The 19,071-nt window shown below is 34.7% G+C and overlaps 1 protein-coding gene across 1 annotated transcript in view; it reads right to left on the bottom strand.

The window, feature by feature from the left end:
- The window catches only part of NOVA1 (NOVA alternative splicing regulator 1), a 156,190-nt gene that overhangs the window by 3,431 nt on the left and 133,688 nt on the right, over positions 1 to 19,071 (bottom strand). The window lies entirely within an intron of this gene.

Below are 19,071 nucleotides of genomic sequence, written 5' to 3'. Positions count from 1 at the left end.
TCATTTGATTTCTCTCTTTCCAGGCTAATGTAGCAAACCAACTTCTTAGACAAAATGTGTCTGAAATTCTTTACCTTCCCTTAAAACATCTATAGTAACAATAATTAAAAAAACCCACTTGGCTAAAGCAAATATGGTATAGCATGGACAGATAAAATAGTTGGTCTTGAACAGGACATGATCTTGATTGTTCAACCTGTCACCCACATCAGTATACAGAAATTCATTATGTGCTACACTGCATTATTATTCAGCCTATGAAAATGAAGGAGAGAGTACCTAAATGCTGAAGATTTTGGAAGAATAAAATATGGCATCTGTACATCTTAAAAAGTTTATCAAAATGTCTTCAGACGAAGGGTATTTGCCTATAAATCCTACCTTTCCTCCTGTTTAAACAAGTTTCAAACTGATACAACCTCACTAATGTCAACAAATTTATTCCTTATTGACTTACTGCTGAGTGAAAAATGACACCCAAGATAAAAATTCAATATTTACACATATTTTTTGTAGCTTTTGTTTACAATATACATTTTACAAATGTGTCTCAAAGTTTTAATGTACCATCTGTTTCATGATATTGAATTAATATGATGTTTTATCTTACAAAAATACATTTTTAGTAGCCTACCGATATCCATTCATCCAGGTTTTGTGGAGCATATATGTAGGGGTAACACTTTTCAATTTGTCAATCCTTTCACCAAAATGCTATCTAAAAACTCAGCAACAAGTCAATACAAAATACAATAAAAATTTTATTAGCAACATTCTCATGTTACTGCCTCATTATAAAGTCAAGCTTATTATAAAGTCAAGCTAATTACAAATAAAAATACATGCCCTATAAATAAGCTTTTTCTAGTCTTACCCATTTTAGATATTTCCAGTTGTTATGATAGCATCAAAATCAAATCTTTGAAAATCCAGCATACTATAAAGTTAAGAAACATTTATATTTTCCACTTATACAATATGTACATTAAAAATTGTAACATACCATATTGTATTTTGCACTGAATTGTTTTACAGCGTATATAGAATTTTTAACTTCTTTAGAATTTCAAGTTCACTGACATCAAAACAAAAGATGTTCTATGGAATAAATAAAAAATTATTAGGTGCTGACTTATTCTAAAGGTAACATAAAAGTATGGTATTGCAAAAACATTTAGCCCACCCATACACTAAATAATCCTATGAAACCACAAACATCTCAATATGTGTATATACATATTTGCATATACACACACACATTGAAATGTTCTTTATATATATTTACAGACACACTCATTTTTAAGTCAGGACACCTCATAGTCCCTTTAAAATGTAGTTCAAACTATTTGGCAATTTTGAGGTGCCTTTTTTTAGTTTTCCTATCAGAAAAAGGAGGAAACCATTCTTAGATTTGATTTGGTATTTGGGATCTAGATACAAAATACATTAACTAATTGCTAAATATATGTTCATATGTTTTGTTAATTATATATATTTAAGGGTTTTTTTTTTTAGTTTGTTTGTTTGTTTTTTGTTTGGTGTTTTTTTTTTTTTAAATTAACACTGCAAAAATGTGAAGTTGTATAAAAACAGAGTCACCCAAGAAAACTCAATAAAACTGCAAATCTTTTATTGCATTGCACAGCTTTCATGATTAGTATGTGGCACAAATAAAAATAGCCTTTTCTAAATATCTATTTTAGAAACATCAGGTTGTCTGTTTTAACTGACAACTCTCTCAAATTGTTTCAGTATAGGAATATACCACTAATAACCTTTCAAATACAACCCCTGCCAGGGTAAATATTTCACCTATTAACATATAGGATATCTTTTAAAAATATACATGTATTAAAAAATTAGACAATATGCACAACCTATTTGACACTAAGATGTCAGAGAAAACATTATATTCCAATCAAAATTCAGTTTTAACAGAACATAAATACATCTGTATGCATTTTGCTTAAAACATAAGTAAAATCCTGCTCTTCCTGAAATGAATGGCAACATTTGCATTATTTTGAGATATTCAATTATAACATTACTGTATTTATGACAACTGATTGAAAATGTTATTTAAAAATGGAGATAATTACTTTAAAAAGCAAAACAGATTTAGGATTTTTTTTTATTTAGGTCATATTAATCTTGCTACCAATTTGTAATTCTCCATCTGTTTCCTGCATTCAGTTGATTTTCCCTCATTCATATATCGGAATATCAACTCTTTATGGCAATCATTGGTGTTTGGGGTTTTTGGTTTGGTTTGGTTTGGTTTTGTTCTGGGCTTTTTTTGTTTTGTTTTGTTTTGGTTTGGTTTTTTGTTTTGTTTTGTGGTTTTGGGTTTTTTTTTGTTTGGGGTTTTTTTTGTAATTTTGTTTTGTTTTGTGCTTGTTTTTTTTTCTTTCTTTTTTTTTTTTTTTTTTTTTTGAAGCCTAAAATCCATAAGGTCACTAAGTTACAAGGTATAAAATGATACAACAAAATTCTTGGTCTCAACTCCGGTTATACAGAAATTGAAAAACCAAAGATTATCTATTTGGTTTTGTTACCTGCACCATCACCATTTTTAAAAGTACTTAACTCCCTGTCTGTCAGGGAAATTGGACAGTGCTCTTACTTCCCTTTTACAGATAAGAAGTTCAGAAAGCAATTTGGATGCAGAAGTGAGAAACTTAACTACCACTCAAAATAAGTGCTCTGAGCTATCCAATAAAGGTATCTTTGACTATGCAGGAAGGTTATGTTTCCAGGTTTGTGTGTATGCTCCTGGCTATATTGAAATTTGTGCTGCAAAAAGGAGAGTAAGTATCTAAAGCAATTATGAACATAAGCTTAAAACACATATGCAATTTAATTTTTTTCAAATGCTATAGGAAGTAAAAAATAGAAGGAACTCAACCTTTATTTCATACCAAATAGATTTTATAAAAAATAAGGATTGCAATTATGACATTTGCTTACTCACAAAGCAAATTAATTAATTCCAAAGGCATCACTCTCATCCTATTTGTGTTAGCATAAGCAAGTTCAAAATCAGGCTCAGAGAGTATACTACTTCTCCCCTGAAAAGGAATCAAACTATAACAGAAATAAAAGAAACACAGTAATTTTACTGCATATGTTTTCACTAATACATTATTATGTCTTTAAAAGCCTTGACAAAGGTGTAATAGTCCAAGAAACTGTGGCATTTAAGAAGGGCTCAAACCAGAGAGCAGTTTGTTGCCCTCAGTTCCCAACAAAGTCGGCAGAGATTTGATGAAACTCTGCACTTCAGAGGAGGATGCTCGGTACTTGAGAGATCTCAGCCATTATGTTGACAGGACACAATTCAAATTGCTTTAACTTAGCATTAGTGGCTCATATTCACCCCTGCATGCTGCAAAATCCTAGACTCTTAAACTCTGTATCAGCTAATTCCCTAATCCTTTTCCATTTATTGACAACCCACTTTCATAACCCCAAGCTGCACTCACCTACCACATCAGCATAGCCTACAAGTCCTTTGATTTACCAAACTGAAAGTCCTGGCTCAATTCTCAGAGCTGAATAGCATTTACTGTGGAATGCCAGATGTTTGGTGATTATGCTATGCCACTTCTCATCCCCTCCCTCATGCTGCAAGGAGATAATCTGCACTGAGCAGCTATGAGCGTACACCAACACATGCAAAATATCTGCACGGGAAGCAGAACCATGCCCAAACCTGCACTGCTACCCACACTAACACCTCATGTCCTGTCTCCCCAATCCTCATCCCCACTCCTCTCGTGTAAACACCTTCAACTACCTATAGCAAGGTTCTCAACCCTTTCACTTTTCTATTACCTTATTTCCTCGTCCTCCTTCTCTCTGATGACATGTGCTCTGGTTATATTCTCACTTCTCACAGTCTTTGGAGGTGGTGGGGTATGGCAATCACAAACTAGCACCTTACGTGTGACCCAGCTAATACATAGTATTTACCTGGGAAAAGTAGTGGAAGGATGAAATACATACTGACTGGCTAGATAGCAAAAATTAGCACTTGATGTGGCTATTATGCCAATGAGAGCAACCGCAGGTAAGAGGGCCAAAAAACATGCCTTTAAGTTTAAAGCTTCACATGGTTGTGTGAAACATGCCTGCACTAAATTACACCAGAAAAGAAAAAGTCTCACTGATTATAAAAAATAGCATCAAAACTTGGAAAAACCAAAACGAACAATTTGACAGTAGAAGCATTTAATTGCATCATCCCCTGCTTATTCCACCTCATAGAATTGTTTCTGAAGAAACTACACGAAGATTAATGAACCAAGGAGATTTTTATCTGTAATTCAGCTTTCCTTTTTCCTCTTTTATTTTCACAAGTTTAATTATAACTTATGCCATGAATTTTCTGTAATAGTTGTTCTTTTTTGCTTTTATTAAATCTTTCAACTATTTGTGTAATGTTATTTTACCTTCTCCTAACAGAGAAACATCTTTACAACAAAAGGTTCCATCTAATCTGACAAATTCATTCTAATCCGGCACAATTCTACATTTTAGTCTAAGGCAAATAGTTGTTATTCCCTTAAAAATGTATTTAAATTACTATATTCTGTTTTACCTTTTTTTCTGTCTTCATTGCTTATCAATTACTTCAAACTCTTTAAAACTCCATCTGGGCTCTGGATACTCTACCTATGAAAATTTCATGCTATTTTAGCTGCTCATTTGACTATAGGCTTGGAGTTGATGAGAGGGTATTCTGAAAGCACAAGTTCCTGTAGAGAGCAATCGATGAAGAGTAAGAGCCATCTATTATTTCTCTGTGAGGCATGCTAAACACACTACTACAGTAGGCTTGTATTGATGCGGGTGGTCCCATGCCATCCACCCTTAAAGTAAAGTGGCAGTATGATGAAAATCTGGGAGAAAAATCAGAGTCAACAAAAGACATGATAGAAGTCTACTGGAATCAAGCAGAAAGACAACTAAGTACATTACAGGCAAGACAATGCCTGTATGCACTTAGAGTTTAGAGCCACGCTCCATTGTATCAGGCAACTCCTGGAAAGTCCTTGGCTACGTACCCAATGCCAACCACAAATTCAAGGCAGAACAAGCTACCAAAGGGTCATGAGTCATCCTATGTGTATAGCAGGCAGAAATACTAGGCTGGTCTGGACAGGTGTTTGTTCACGTCAGACTCAGGCTCAGCCTCCAACAGTAGGCTTACACAGCAAATCTCTACTGACTGCATATACATACATAATTTCAATAGGTCTGGATTTCCATATGTACCTATGGTGAAATATGAATTTACTTTTTCAGAGGTGTCGTGCACTGAACAAATTCCTGGTTGCTCAGTCCAAGAGTATACATTTTCTTTTTAGAGAAAATACTTAGAAGGAACATAGACATCTTTCTAATGGTCTATTTGATATTTTTTGATAAAAATAAGCAAATATCCATAAAAAGAGAAGCAGTTCTTTGTAAATTTAGCTAGATCATAATGTAAAAAATGTAAATAAACCTAGATCATAAATTAGTCTTCATCTTCCCTGATTATATTTAAATTCCTTAAATGCCACTGCAATTCAAATTCTCTCTTTCTATAAAAGGATATCTAGAACTGAAATATTCTGTGAACAAGTACAATTGGATTATCGGAAGAGATTAGCTGCTACTTTGTTCCTCAACATAATGCACATCTTTTTTTTCTAGTCACGTTTGTGTTCTTGAGATTTTCTTCTCATCACAAGCAGCACATATACTTGTAGTATTTTCTTCATATATTTTACCTGCAATTATTGCAAGATGATTATAATTTTGCTATTTCTCTATGTTGTTGCTTTGTGGTTTTTCTGCCCTCATAACTACTGTTTCTTTCAAGTCAATTCAAAGTTAAATTAACCCATTGAAAAAAATAATATTGCAAGTAAGAGGTCTTTCTCAAGTCAAAATCATACTAGACTATTACAAATGTAATAAATTAAAATGACAGTGCAAACAGATATTCTAAAACATTTATTTCTATCTGCCAGTACATTGCCGATTCCCACTTTACTGTTTATCACAAGTGTTTATTTTGTTCCAGTTCTCAGACCTCCTCTCAGCTGAAGGTGCATTTCTCAAGGGCATTTTTCATTTTAGTCCTAAAAACTATCATGCAATAGAAACCTAACTTCAGTTTAAATGCTCGGGAATAATTTACATCTGAAATCACAAGGTTTAGAACCTTGGAACCAAACTGGAGAAAGATTTACTAGAGGAAAGAATATGTAAGTTGTTTTTTTTTTTTTTACAAATTGCTGCTTTGGCTTAAATCTAGTCCATTTTTCAATTAGTATTTTATATTAAACTTTGACTCTTTGGGGGACTGAAAAGAGTACCTCCCACTTCTTTTAGTTACTACCTAATTATGCTTCTGCCCACTTTAAAGTATGAACATTAAGATTTTTCTTTCATGCTTTTAACTAAAGATGTAATTTGGAATGCAAACTTCTCACAGCAAGGAATTAGCAAATCATGTTTAAACAAACAAACAAAAAAATTCTCTGGTCTCTGTTTTAGTTGCCATTCTGTCACCAGTGTGTGTGTAGGCTCTAACTCATAAATAGAAAGGCTTCTCTCAAAAGCAGTTTTTACTAAATGTGTGCACATGCAAGTTGTGTATAGAGAGAGAATAATTATTAAAATTATGTTGGTTATACAGGTGTTGATTTTATGAGATTATCTAGTTCTGAACAAAGTATTATTAAAAATTTACACACACATATGCACACACAAAAGTTTATGAGTAGTTTCATGAGTATCCCTCATGAAAATATGATTCAAAAGTGTGAGAATGGAAGAAACCAAATCCGCCACGAATTCTCTATGATACATAGTTTTAATAACATAGAGAAGAAGCTTAACTTTTTCTAATTTTTTTCCTGTGTAGCATAAAAACAACATTCCATATTTTATGCATTAATGTTTCATGAGTTTCAAATTACATTTGCAGAGAAGTGTAATGTATTTTGAGTAGCTTCATTTATACTTTTCACTCTTTTATAATTAAAAAAAGAAAAAATGAGCTGGTTACATACTGAATTATACAAGAGCAAAAAATCATAGATTTTCACTCAATTGCAGAGTATGTAATATACACAGAAAATTAGACATCTATATTGACTGCACCATTGTTCAGATAAAACATCTTTTAAGAAGACGGAAAGCAGGAATACTAACTGTTCTGGCCAGTAAAGTCTGAATGACACTTTCAGTGACAGTAGAATGTTAACCCTATTCTCTAGCTTAATTCACAATAGTTCCCCCTCCCCCTATCTAAAATCTCCCTTTTTCTTTTCCTCATCTAATTTGCCGCATGGTGTTCTATGAATACCTGCCAACAATTCAGAGTCAAGGATGGGTTTCACAAAAGCATGAATATTTACAGTACTATTGAGTATAGTAATTTGGGATGCTTCTGACTAAAAGACACCATATAATTATAATGTAATTTCATTATTGGAATTGCTGAAAAGACACTTCTCAATACAAAATAATCTACAAAAAAGTAGATAATGTACATTATTTTAAAAACAAATACACCTCACTGATGGTAGCAAGGAAACTCCCACTGTTTTGCATTAGACAGGATCTAACTTACATACTCATAAAACCCACTCCAGATTCCAAAGTGAATTGATCTTCCTGATAGAAACTGGGGCAAAGGTGGTGTATCCCTTTTTTTATGCTTTCCCAGTCACACAAACTGTAGATGTTACTTTGGCTCCTCATGGCTATTAACTCATTGTCCAAAGAAGCATTGCACTGGTTGCTTTCCTGAAAAATCTTCAGACAAAAGAAGATAAGTACATAAACGACTAGGACATTCCTGCACTTCTCAAGAGAATCCTTAAAAGGCTGCATCCATTAGCTTTACATGTACTCCCCAGTAGCAGATCAGCCATAAACTTGTTCTGAATGATATGCTATCTTTTAGCTAGAAATCTTATACTTGATGAAAGCAATTACTGGGAGAAATCCTGAAACATACAAGAGATCTGATAAGATGTTAATAGCAAATCTTGGATGGCCTATAAACACAGACACTTAGGAACCCATTTTCCATTGACTTCAAGGAGACTGAGGCTTCCAATTTTTTTTTTTATGGCTATAGACCTGCAAGTCCAAGAGAAGCCTACAAGTGTTTTTAAATATGCCTTTGACTGGAGTAGAAATTTTCAGTATTTATATGCAATGTTAACACTACAGAACCTCACAGCTACTCAACAGTGCCCAATTTTCAGTATAAACTTTGATAAATGTGGCTAAAATACACAATGATGTGCTTCTAAAACAAATCAATGCAGAAAATGATACGGTGTAGTTATGTCACTTAATTGAATTCAGAGGAAAGGATAGCCAATAGAAATGTGCAAAGGGACTTGCCGTTACTGTGTCAATGACACTTTTCCTTGAAGATGACTGGAACTTGAAAGCACACAAAAGCTTAAAAGAGGGTATTAGAAATACATTGAGATATTCATCCTCTGACATTGCTGGCCAGACTACAGCATTGTTTTAACAGCATACTAAACTTAATCCAAATTAATTTAGGATTTAAATCCAAATTTAAAATCAAAATCACATTTCAGCATTCCAGGTAAGAATGCTCAAAATCAATCTCTGAAAACTAAATTTTAAAATCAATCTATCTATCTATAGGACTGATAGGACAAAAGGAAGCCAGCACTTCTAATTGAGAAGGACAACGAAGTTGGTGAAGGATCTGGAGAACAAGTGGAGGAGCGGCTGAGGGAACTGGGACTGTTTAGCCTGGAGAAGAGGAGGCTGAAGGGAGACCTCATCGTGCTCTACAACGACCTGAAAGGAGGTTGTAGCGAGGTGGGTGTTGGTCTCTTCTCCCAAGTAACAAGCGATAGGACGAGAGGAAATGGCCTCAAGTTGCTGCAAGGGAGGTTTAGATTGGACATTAGGAACAATTTCTTTACTGAAAGAGTGGTCAAGCCTTGGAACAGGCTGCCCAGGGAAGTGGTTGAGTCACCATCCCTGGAAGTATTTAAAAGACGTGTAGATGAGGCGCTTAGGGACATGGTTTAGTGGGCATGGTGGTATTGGGTTGATGGTTGGACTCGATGATCTTGGAGGTCTTTTCCAACCTTAATGATTCTATGATTCTATAATTTGTTTTCAGATTATCTTTGCCACAGTTGATTTCTACAAGATATGTAGCACATTTATTAAGCATTCATTTGGCAATGCAGAACAAAATTTAAGTTCTCAATATACCATCTACAGGAGGCCTCTCTTTTCAAAGCTGTGGAAATAAAGCGATCCAGCAGAACCATTTCAATTCTATGGTATGGAAAAGAAGGATTTGTAAGGACCATTAAAAAAGTCACTTTCCTTCTTGCTCAAAGCTCCTTGAGACCTTTTTGTGGGAGGTCAAAAGAGAAAGAGTTTGATGATCAGCAACAGGAACTTTATGGTTACTCATATCCACAGGTTTGTGATTTCCAATGGAAGAGGGTAAAGTGCTCAGGAGATACGACAATTGTTAGTCCCTTCCTTAACATACACTGTCGATTTCCATATTTTAATATTTCTATGCTCACAAATATCCACCAATTTTGCTATCACAGCTATCATATTCTGCTTGTTTGAAAATTGAAGTTTTAAGTGAGAAGCTGTGGGACTGAAAAAATGGTAGAGATTGAACGAAGGAGGTAAAAGAAAGTGCAACTAGCTTTTATCTAGAATTTGAAAGATCTTGTTATTCTGAATTGAGAAACGAGGCAGACTCCAAGAATATAAAAGACAGTACAGAAACAATACAGTAAAGATCAGAAGGGTATGTAAATTAACATAGAAATATCAAATTTTTATTTCAAAAGAACTATGGCAATATAAATCACCCTTCAACATTTACTAACAGTTGTCACGTAGAAATACAGCAATTTTTTAGTAATTTTCTATGTTAGATATGATGTTAAATTCTGCTAAATACACTGGTTTTGACTGATGGCTGATAGTAAACATTTAGATTTTAATCACTTCAGTTCATCACAGCTACTAAAAGATTTTAGAACCATGCACCAGTAGTTTCTTCTGATCCTTGCTTGGACTTCGTACATATAGGGATAAAATATTATTGCTAAGATTTAGCAGTAGGTATAAGTGTGTGTGTATATATATATATATATAAAAATATATATAAAAGTATATAGCCATTCATCAGTTGTTTAATAACAATTAAAAAATCCTACACTTTCATGATTTTTTTTTTTTTAACACTGAAGAGTTCCATCAATTCAACTTTTAACTGATCACAACAATTATTTCTTTGAGAGAGAGGACACTTGTAGGAATTTACTAAGTAAGGCTGTTTTGATAGTAACTGCTTAAAAGTTGTGAAATGGAATCTCATATACTAGGAAGACAGTCTCTGTTATAAAAAATACAGCCCAAGATAGGACAGGTGGAGAAGGAGGAGGAGGATAATTAGTGGGAAACAGATTAGAGAGACAAGTGACCATACTCCAGCTGCAATGCAATGCCACTGGAACAGCACGTGGCAAAGGTAAAGGTTCAGCCAGTCAATGCTGTTAAAATACCAAACAAGAGTTCGGTATCACTGATCCATCTCAATCTCATCAGTATTTTACTGGACATCACATTAGAATTACTTGTTGTTTAGAAAAAGGAGGGGTTTATACTATTTTTGGTGCCTAAACCTGATCTCCTTCTATGAGCAGGTGACCCGCCTAGTGGATGAGGGAAAGGCTGTGGATGTGGTCTACCTGGACTTCAGTAAAGCCTTTGACACTGTCTCCCACAGCATTCTCCTAGAGAAGCTGGCGGCTCACAGCTTAGACAGGTACACTCTTTGCTGGGTAAAAAACTGGCTGGACGGCTGAGCCCAGAGAGTTGTGGTGAATGGAGTTAAATCCAGCTGGCAGCCGGTCACGAGCGGTGTTCCCCAGGGATCAGTTTTGGGGCCAGTCTTGTTCAATATCTTTATCAACGATCTGGATGAGGAGATCGAGTGCTCCCTCAGTAGGTTTGCAGACAACACCAAGTTGGGTGGGCGTGTTGATCTGCTCGAGCGTAGGAAGGCTCTGCAGAAGGACCTGGACAGGCTGGATCGATGGGCCGAGGCCAACTGTATGAGGTTCAACAAGGCTAAGTGGCAGGTCTTGCACTTCGGCCACAACAACCCCATGCAACGCTACAGTCTTGGGGAAGAGTGGCTGGAAAGCTGCCCAGAGGAAAAGGACCTGGGGGTGCTGGTTGACAGCCGGCTGAACATGAGCCAGCAGTGTGCCCAGGTGGCCAAGAAGGCCAACGGCATCCTGGCCTGTATCAGAAATAGTGTGGCCAGCAGGAGCAGGGAGGTGATCGTGCCCCTGTACTCGGCACTGGTGAGGCTGCACCTCAAATACTGTGTTCAGTTTTGGGCCCCTCACTACAAGAAGGACATTGAGGTGCTGGAGCGTGTCCAGAGAATGGCAACGAAGCTGGTGAAGAGTCTGGAGAACAAGTCTTATAAGGAGCAGCTGAGAGAACTGGGACTGTTTAGTCTGGAGAAGAGGAGGCTGAGGGGAAACCTCATCGCGTTCTACAACTACCTGAAAGGAGGTTGTAGCGAGGTGGGTGTTGGTCTCTTCTCCCAAGTAACAAGCAATAGGACGAGAGGAAGTGGCCTCAAGTTGCTGCAAGGGAGGTTTAGATTGGACATTAGGAACAATTTCTTTACTGAAAGAGTGGTCAAGCCTTGGAACAGGCTGCCCAGGGAAGTGGTTGAGTCACCATCCCTGGAAGTATTTAAAAGACGTGTAGATGAGGCGCTTAGGGACATGGTTTAGTGGGCATGGTGGTATTGAGTTGATGGTTGGACTCGATGTCTTACAGGTCTTTTCCAACCTTAATGATTCTATGATTCTATTATTTATCAAACATTTCAATTTTTGCCCTGCACAATAAAAAAACTATATAATTACATTTGTACATCCTTCAGCGTTTATCTAAGTTCACTTTTCTTTTACTGTACTCAGATAATATCAATATTTTTTTAACCATTACACACAGAGGATATTAGTATCTCTATATTAGTATCTATAATATGGTAGGTATAAATTTAGACACAGATAACTCTCATGAAACAATCCTCACTTTTATTCATGAGCCACTGGTTGGTGGAAGGACTTGATCTCTCAGTACATGAAGTGGCTCACTGGCATGGAAAACTATTATTGGTGTAGTGTTTGACATCTAGAACTGGATTTTCAATTAAGCAGGACATTTGTTTCAAAAGAACTGAACTTATGGACAGGAGACAGCTTGTAAGGAAAAAAGGTACTTTCCTTTCCAGGACTTCTCAGGACTCTAGAAATATTATTTTCTATGAAACTGGAAATTAATGATAATTTTTAAAAATGCATACTTAAAGTTAGACTCCTCAATGCTTATTTAGGCATCTTAATCCAAAAAGCATGCTTGCATGTTCGGCAAACCCAACAGTCAAACCATTTATTTAGAGGATTTAAAAAATCCTAAATCCTAACACTCATTTAAGAAACTCCTAGTGATGATATTCTTTGCCAATTTTGAATTACGGCTACATGCCCATGTCCTTTTTCTTGAATGTCTCCTTAATAATCTTGTAACGAAGAATTTGTGAATCACTGATCAGGGATATAATTACTCTGTGTAAAAACTTACTCCTTCTCATCAAAGTCCATTATGTAAACTATTCTAACATGAAAAAGAAGAGTGAAAGGTACCTTGTCAGGTCTAGGCACTAAACTGTAATGACAAAATGTTTTCCTAAGAGCAATATAAATACAAATTTTCTCATGAGTTCTTTACTTGATCTAGTAAACATCAGTTTTCCTTCAGCTATAAACACATAAGATGGTAGAGCCACAGTTTTAAAAGGAGGAAGATTTGAAACACTCACATCATCTAGTTGGGCACATAATTTAAAAAAAAAAAAAAAAAAAGAAAACAAGACAAAGAAAGTCTTTCTTACCATTCCCACTGACATAAGATTTGATGCAAAAGCTTAGAGAAATGTAAATACATGAAGTAAATCCCAAACCACCTGAATATATCACTACTCTCTCTCTCTCTCTCTCTCTCTCTCTCTCTCCCCCCCTCCCCCCATTTCTGTACTATACATATATACTTGTGTATGTGGCTCCATAATATTTGATTACTTTTAAGGAGAAACAGTCCTATTGCATCTAGTATCTAGTCAACAGCTCCAGCTCAGTTAGAGAGTACAGAAGCTACTTATTCAGCAGTGCCTCTTTAAATCACTTGTTCACAATTCAGCTGATTCTAAAAACAATAAGGAAAAACAAAAGCAAATGAGTCTATATGGAAGACAAACATATTCCTACTCTATACAGACACAATGAATGGAGCCATCCCTTCCCTCCAAGTCCATCATGTCTTAGAATCTCACAGCTGCAATCACGTCAGACATGACTATGCTTATGCACAAAAACAAACGAAAGCTCTCTACATTACAAGATTATGGAATAAAAAAACCACTCTGTTCCAGAATTATTTTAAGAGATTCTCCAACCTTTCTTTGAAACAAAATTTCTGCTTTTAACAATATTAAGTTAAAAGATATATTATTTAAATTATTATTTAAATTACTGAGAGATATCTTTTATATTCAGTCTATATTTAGTTACACATAAAGACATAAGAAAAGACAGAACAGGGCATTTTTAATGGTGTATCTTGATCAAACCTGGCACCAGTTTTGCACATGCTCTTTTCTCGCAGATCACAAAATTGTAAGGTAAAATGAAAGATAAAGCTTATAAGTTCACCAACCAATACACATAAAGTAAACATGGTGGAATGATAAATTACTTGCTACACATTATTAGTATTAGTAATTTCTAAATTAAATTCTTAAATTCAGATTTCAAAACATAACTTTCATCCTATCAAAGCTGTAACCTCCTCCTTTTATTATCCTTATTCACATGTGTTCCTATGTGTAAGGTAGGCGTAACTTACAATTTACTTAGAAATTGCATGCAGTAAAGACAACTCTCAGTGCATATATACACATTGTGTACAGTCAATCAGTCTTTACTGTAAATGTTAATGTAAAGAGTAGCATTAATTATCTAATTACTTTTGACATAATTAAAGCAGGAGTTTATATAAAACAGCCTCAAATTCTCAAATACAGGTGAAATATAACATATGAAATGTCTTTAACAAACAGCTATCTGTTATTTGCTTCTGTTTCTAAAACTGAATGTGATAATACTGGTTCTAGACAATATTTACACAGTTATTTTATTAAACATTTTAAATATATTATGATCAATAAATTTTGGAAAGATCTGCTTATCTTTTGACTTCTTTTTTTCTACATCATTTAATTATACATGAGCACTGGTCTGCAGAAGATCTGGAGGAATTGTATTTTGCTTCAGTACTCTTCACTAAAGGACGTCATTAATCGCAGTTTAATCTATTTCATAAACCAGTTTTATTCCATAAAGCAGTAACACTTTAAAAGAGCTTACATGGAGACTGCATTTCAGTATCTCATGGGTAGGGGGCAGCTGTTAATCTATCATCATAATTATTACAATTACTATTAAGAGAATAAAAAGGATCAAAATATTCTTACTGCATTTATGTTTTGGTTAAATGAACAATAAAAATAACCACAAAAAGCTGAGAAGCATGGAGATCATGTATTAGGTTACTAGAAACATGAAAGAAGAATTTACACTGCAGTAGAAACTGCAGGCTTTCAGAAACTTTAAAGAAATGGAAATTTAAAACATATTTTTCTAACCCTATCCAAATCACAAGTGCCAAGTTCAACTGAATGAATACTTAGTCATGTAGAAGTTTATTATTGCTGAATAGTGTGAGGGGAGGGGGAAAAAAAAAAAAAAAAAGAGTCCAGAAAGTCTCTGATCTCTAAGACTGCATTTGCTGAGGTGCCATTTGAGAAGCAGGGGGAAACAGAAGGCCAAACAGCCAGCAGTCATTCTGTACCCCAGACAAATACTCTTCAAGGCTACAAACTGCAAAGATTCACATGTAAATCGGTGGGAGGTAACAGACCAGTGGACGCAGCCCCTGAGCATTTCCAAGGATGCTTCTTAGAGTCTATGGTTACAATCCTTCCACTGATCCACTATTTGCAAACTATGCCTCTGAATAACTGTTATTACATGTAAGGAGTATAATTTATTTTCAGAAGGGAGAAAAAAAAAAAACAAAAACCCAAACCCAACAAGTGTGAAAATAGCTACACGCACAAAACTAGGGGAAAATACTGCTTCTGAAGAAGACGCAGTTACATATTGTTTTGACTGCAGAGTAAAGGTATTGACTGACTATCTTAAGTCTGGCATGCTATGCTACGGGCAAAGATCTCAAAGATGCACTTTTCTCTGGAAGAGGAAAAACCTCCCACCTCTTATTCCCTATAGTGCAATAAATCAACCAGCTTCTTTCTATGATTTGTACACAAAGAACACTCCTTTTTCACTCAAATCAGGCAGACACCTACTTTAGTTGGTGTCTCACATCTATTTATGACTTCTCACCACTGATGAATTCTCAAAGCATGCAAAAGGCAGACGATGCATCTAGCATACAGCCTGCAGGAAAGTGTAGTGCATTGTTGCACTATCCTTACAAGCAGCTTGGGAAAGTGATAGTGTTTCAGATGGTACAAAGAAAATATTAACTATCGTATGCCCAAAGCAGGATCTTCTAGAGCTAAGCCTAACCATGCCTCACTCAACTTACCTCTGACATATCAGAAAAATATGGTATTGCCTTTTCTACCTTATAGTCTGTGCTGTCCTGGTGTGACAGTAAGCTCTGTAACCTCAATGTTTTTTTCCACATTCTCATACAACTCTTGATCATATAAATTCTGAACTCCTTAAGAGCTGCTAAATTAAATTCTGAATAGTTGAAAACTTAGAGTCTAACCTTCGTGTGACTGATACAGTACGCAGCAGAAAAAAAGCAATAAAGCCATTCAGATTTGCATTCTGGAAATTGCTCTGACATCCTGTTTTCTCTGGGTTGTTCAAACAGCAAAGAGCGCACTAAATGACTCTTTGTCTCTATACCTTAGAATATGGTTGGCTTTTTCTCCCAATGCTAGTTCTGAATGAAACAGTAGGTCAACAAACCTGAATATTAAGGACTCGAAGTCAAAGATAATTTTGGTTAGACCACAGAGTTACATGCTACCAACTCTCACTCTAGCTTACATGGGATGGAACTTGAACATGGAAATATCTGGCACTTTATAATATGCTATTTATTTTCATTTTGTACTGATAAAAGAAGTATGCTTAAAACAGTTGGAACAAAGAAAATGAAAAAATTAAACACCCCTTTGCACAGAATTTGAAGACCTTTACCAAATTTTGACAAAGAATGTGTATTCTCCAACTTTTATGGGCTTAATGATCCTTTTTCAGAAGCAGATAGGACATAGACAAATGCCAAAATCTACATATCATATCTACAAATATCCTTAAATGAAAGAACAAGATCTTCAATTACAGTGCGAGATTTTTTTTTTAACTCTTAAACAACTTGAATAAGATATTCATGTGAGTCTAAAGCAAAATCCATACAATCCAAAAAGCATTATCTTTTTACATGTTCACTCCAAAATATTTTTAAGTGAATAAACCACACAAATCATATGTGTACAGAAAAGTGTAATGATAACTTTTCTCCCAAATCTCAGCATGTTCACAGAAGTAACATCGATTTAAAAATAAACTGGGATCAAAACCAGGCTTTATTAAAGTCACACTACAGTAAAATTTCTACATTTTCTAAATCATCTTAGTATGTTTCCAAAATTCTATTTCTATTCACTTCCTTTAACAATTTTTAAAAATAATGACTAAACTAAGGATTAAAACCGATGATAGGCTAAGTCTTCATAAATGTACAACAGGGGTGACCATGTAGTATCTTGTTAAAAGCTGTTTTCTTACAAGAAAAAAAAGAAATTAGTTTGTCCCTTTGTTTTCACATATTTTTTTCAAGCTTTACTTTTATATGCCTTTTTTTCTTTTTTTTTTTCCTCCCCCCCCTGACTTTTATCTATGCGGGAAAAACAACCACAGAAAAAAAATCTAAGAACCAGGTAGAGTTCAAAACATGAGGGGAAATTGATTTATTTAAAACATCTATCCATTTTAATAGAAAAGGAATAGTAATGCTGTCCATTACACAGAGAAAGTGTATTTTTTTGAAGAGGGGATGAAATAGGAAGCTAACTGATTCTAATTCTTTTCAAGCATAAAATCAAAACAAGATACACGAACATGGAATCAATAAACAGTGAACCCTAAAATTGCTGTGTGGTGGGAGAAAGGAGAAGAAAGGAAAGAAGTAAATCAATATAAAGGAATATGAACACAAATAATTACCCACATAGTTGTCCAAAGGGGAAAATTGAAACAGAAAATAAGAAAGAGTAAAAAAAAAACCAAACTGATTTGCATATAAGATTTTTTTAAACTGTTATTTAAAAATCTTTATAGTACCTAAAAAAAAATCTATTTTAAGGAGACTGCAAACAAAAGCGCTGAGCTCAGATATTGCAAAATATTGGGAGAAACTCGTCAAAGAACAAGAGAAATATAATAAAAGTAATGGATTAACCTGAGAACCAGAAAACATGTCTATAGTTAGTCTATGGAATATAGGTTAATTCTGTTTAGAGTTTAGACATGAAACGAACAATTTCAGCTGAAGAGCAGCAAGAAAGGTTACCTCTGAAACACTGGAACCTCTGGAGTCCTCTCACTTGAACAGGAATAATTCTCCATAGCCCTTTCTAGATATGTTATCTCAAACATTATTTATTACATGCTCTTCAGTGTGCCATAGGCAACTTGTAATCAAAAAAGGAAGTCTGTCTTCTTATTAAATTGAAACAAAAAGGTCACTTTATAGAGATATGAATTTACAATCGATAAAATTATCTAAAAATGTGAAATAGAAAGAGAAGTGTTTTTCTAACTTTTCATTCAACCTTGTTACAATGCACAATGTTCAATGGGGAGTCAAAATTATTACTGGGTAAGTCTACAATAGCAATGGCAAGACCTAAACAGAAAAGAACTCTGAAGGTGAAGTTGAATAACTATTAAAACCGAAGATAAAATTCGTTGCTAAGACTTAACCAAAAAGATATGCTATGTTGAGAAATTATGTGAAGAATTTTTCTGTGGCAAAAGTACACCATAAGTTTCATGACCTTCCAGAAAATGTCAGCAACATACAGGGCCTATTTCTTCAACTCTATTCCCCTAAACATCATGATGAGGTTCTTACAGTTATCATATAGTTCTGATCACCATTACCACACCAAACCTGATTGCCTTTTCATGCATCTACTTGTGAATAAAAAAAATGGTTTGATGCCATAATTAGAAAAATATATTTGTTTAATATATTAACAACTTATTATATTTGTGGTCTTCATGTATTTATAATTTTAGAAACCGGTGTACTAAATTCGCTAGTGATGGGTCCATATGAAACATTGTCTATTAGATGAAGTCTCTTTCAAACAGCGTATTACGTTTGTGCATGGAACTCGGATATCATCTTCTGGATGTAAATAAAATGGTTGTATTTATCAATGACCAATCTGACAGGTTGAAAAAAGGTCAAATTGTTATCTCACAGAGAACTACCATGGCAAATATTCTAAGCAATTAAATTAAAGTAATAACAGTTTTTTAATTCTACAGCACCTTTTATCAGAATGCTAAATAACTTTATATTGACTTTGCTTTTAAATACACAGTACTGAGATTTGGAAAGATCAAGTGACACACAGAGCAACAGTCAATCTGTGACAGACCTAAAAAGAAAACAGATTTTCTCAATACCACTGTAAGAAATGACATTAAAATTAGAGAATTAAAATTAGATGAATATTGCAGTTAAAATATCAGAGACAGAATATCTTAAAAAACTCCCACATCAAATTGTCAAAGGCAAATAGAGATAGTACCTTGATGGCCTATGATGGCT

Source organism: Calonectris borealis, chromosome 5, assembly GCF_964195595.1.
Source record: "Calonectris borealis chromosome 5, bCalBor7.hap1.2, whole genome shotgun sequence".
NCBI lineage: Eukaryota > Metazoa > Chordata > Aves > Procellariiformes > Procellariidae > Calonectris > Calonectris borealis.
This window is presented reverse-complemented; position numbering and strand designations above follow the sequence as displayed.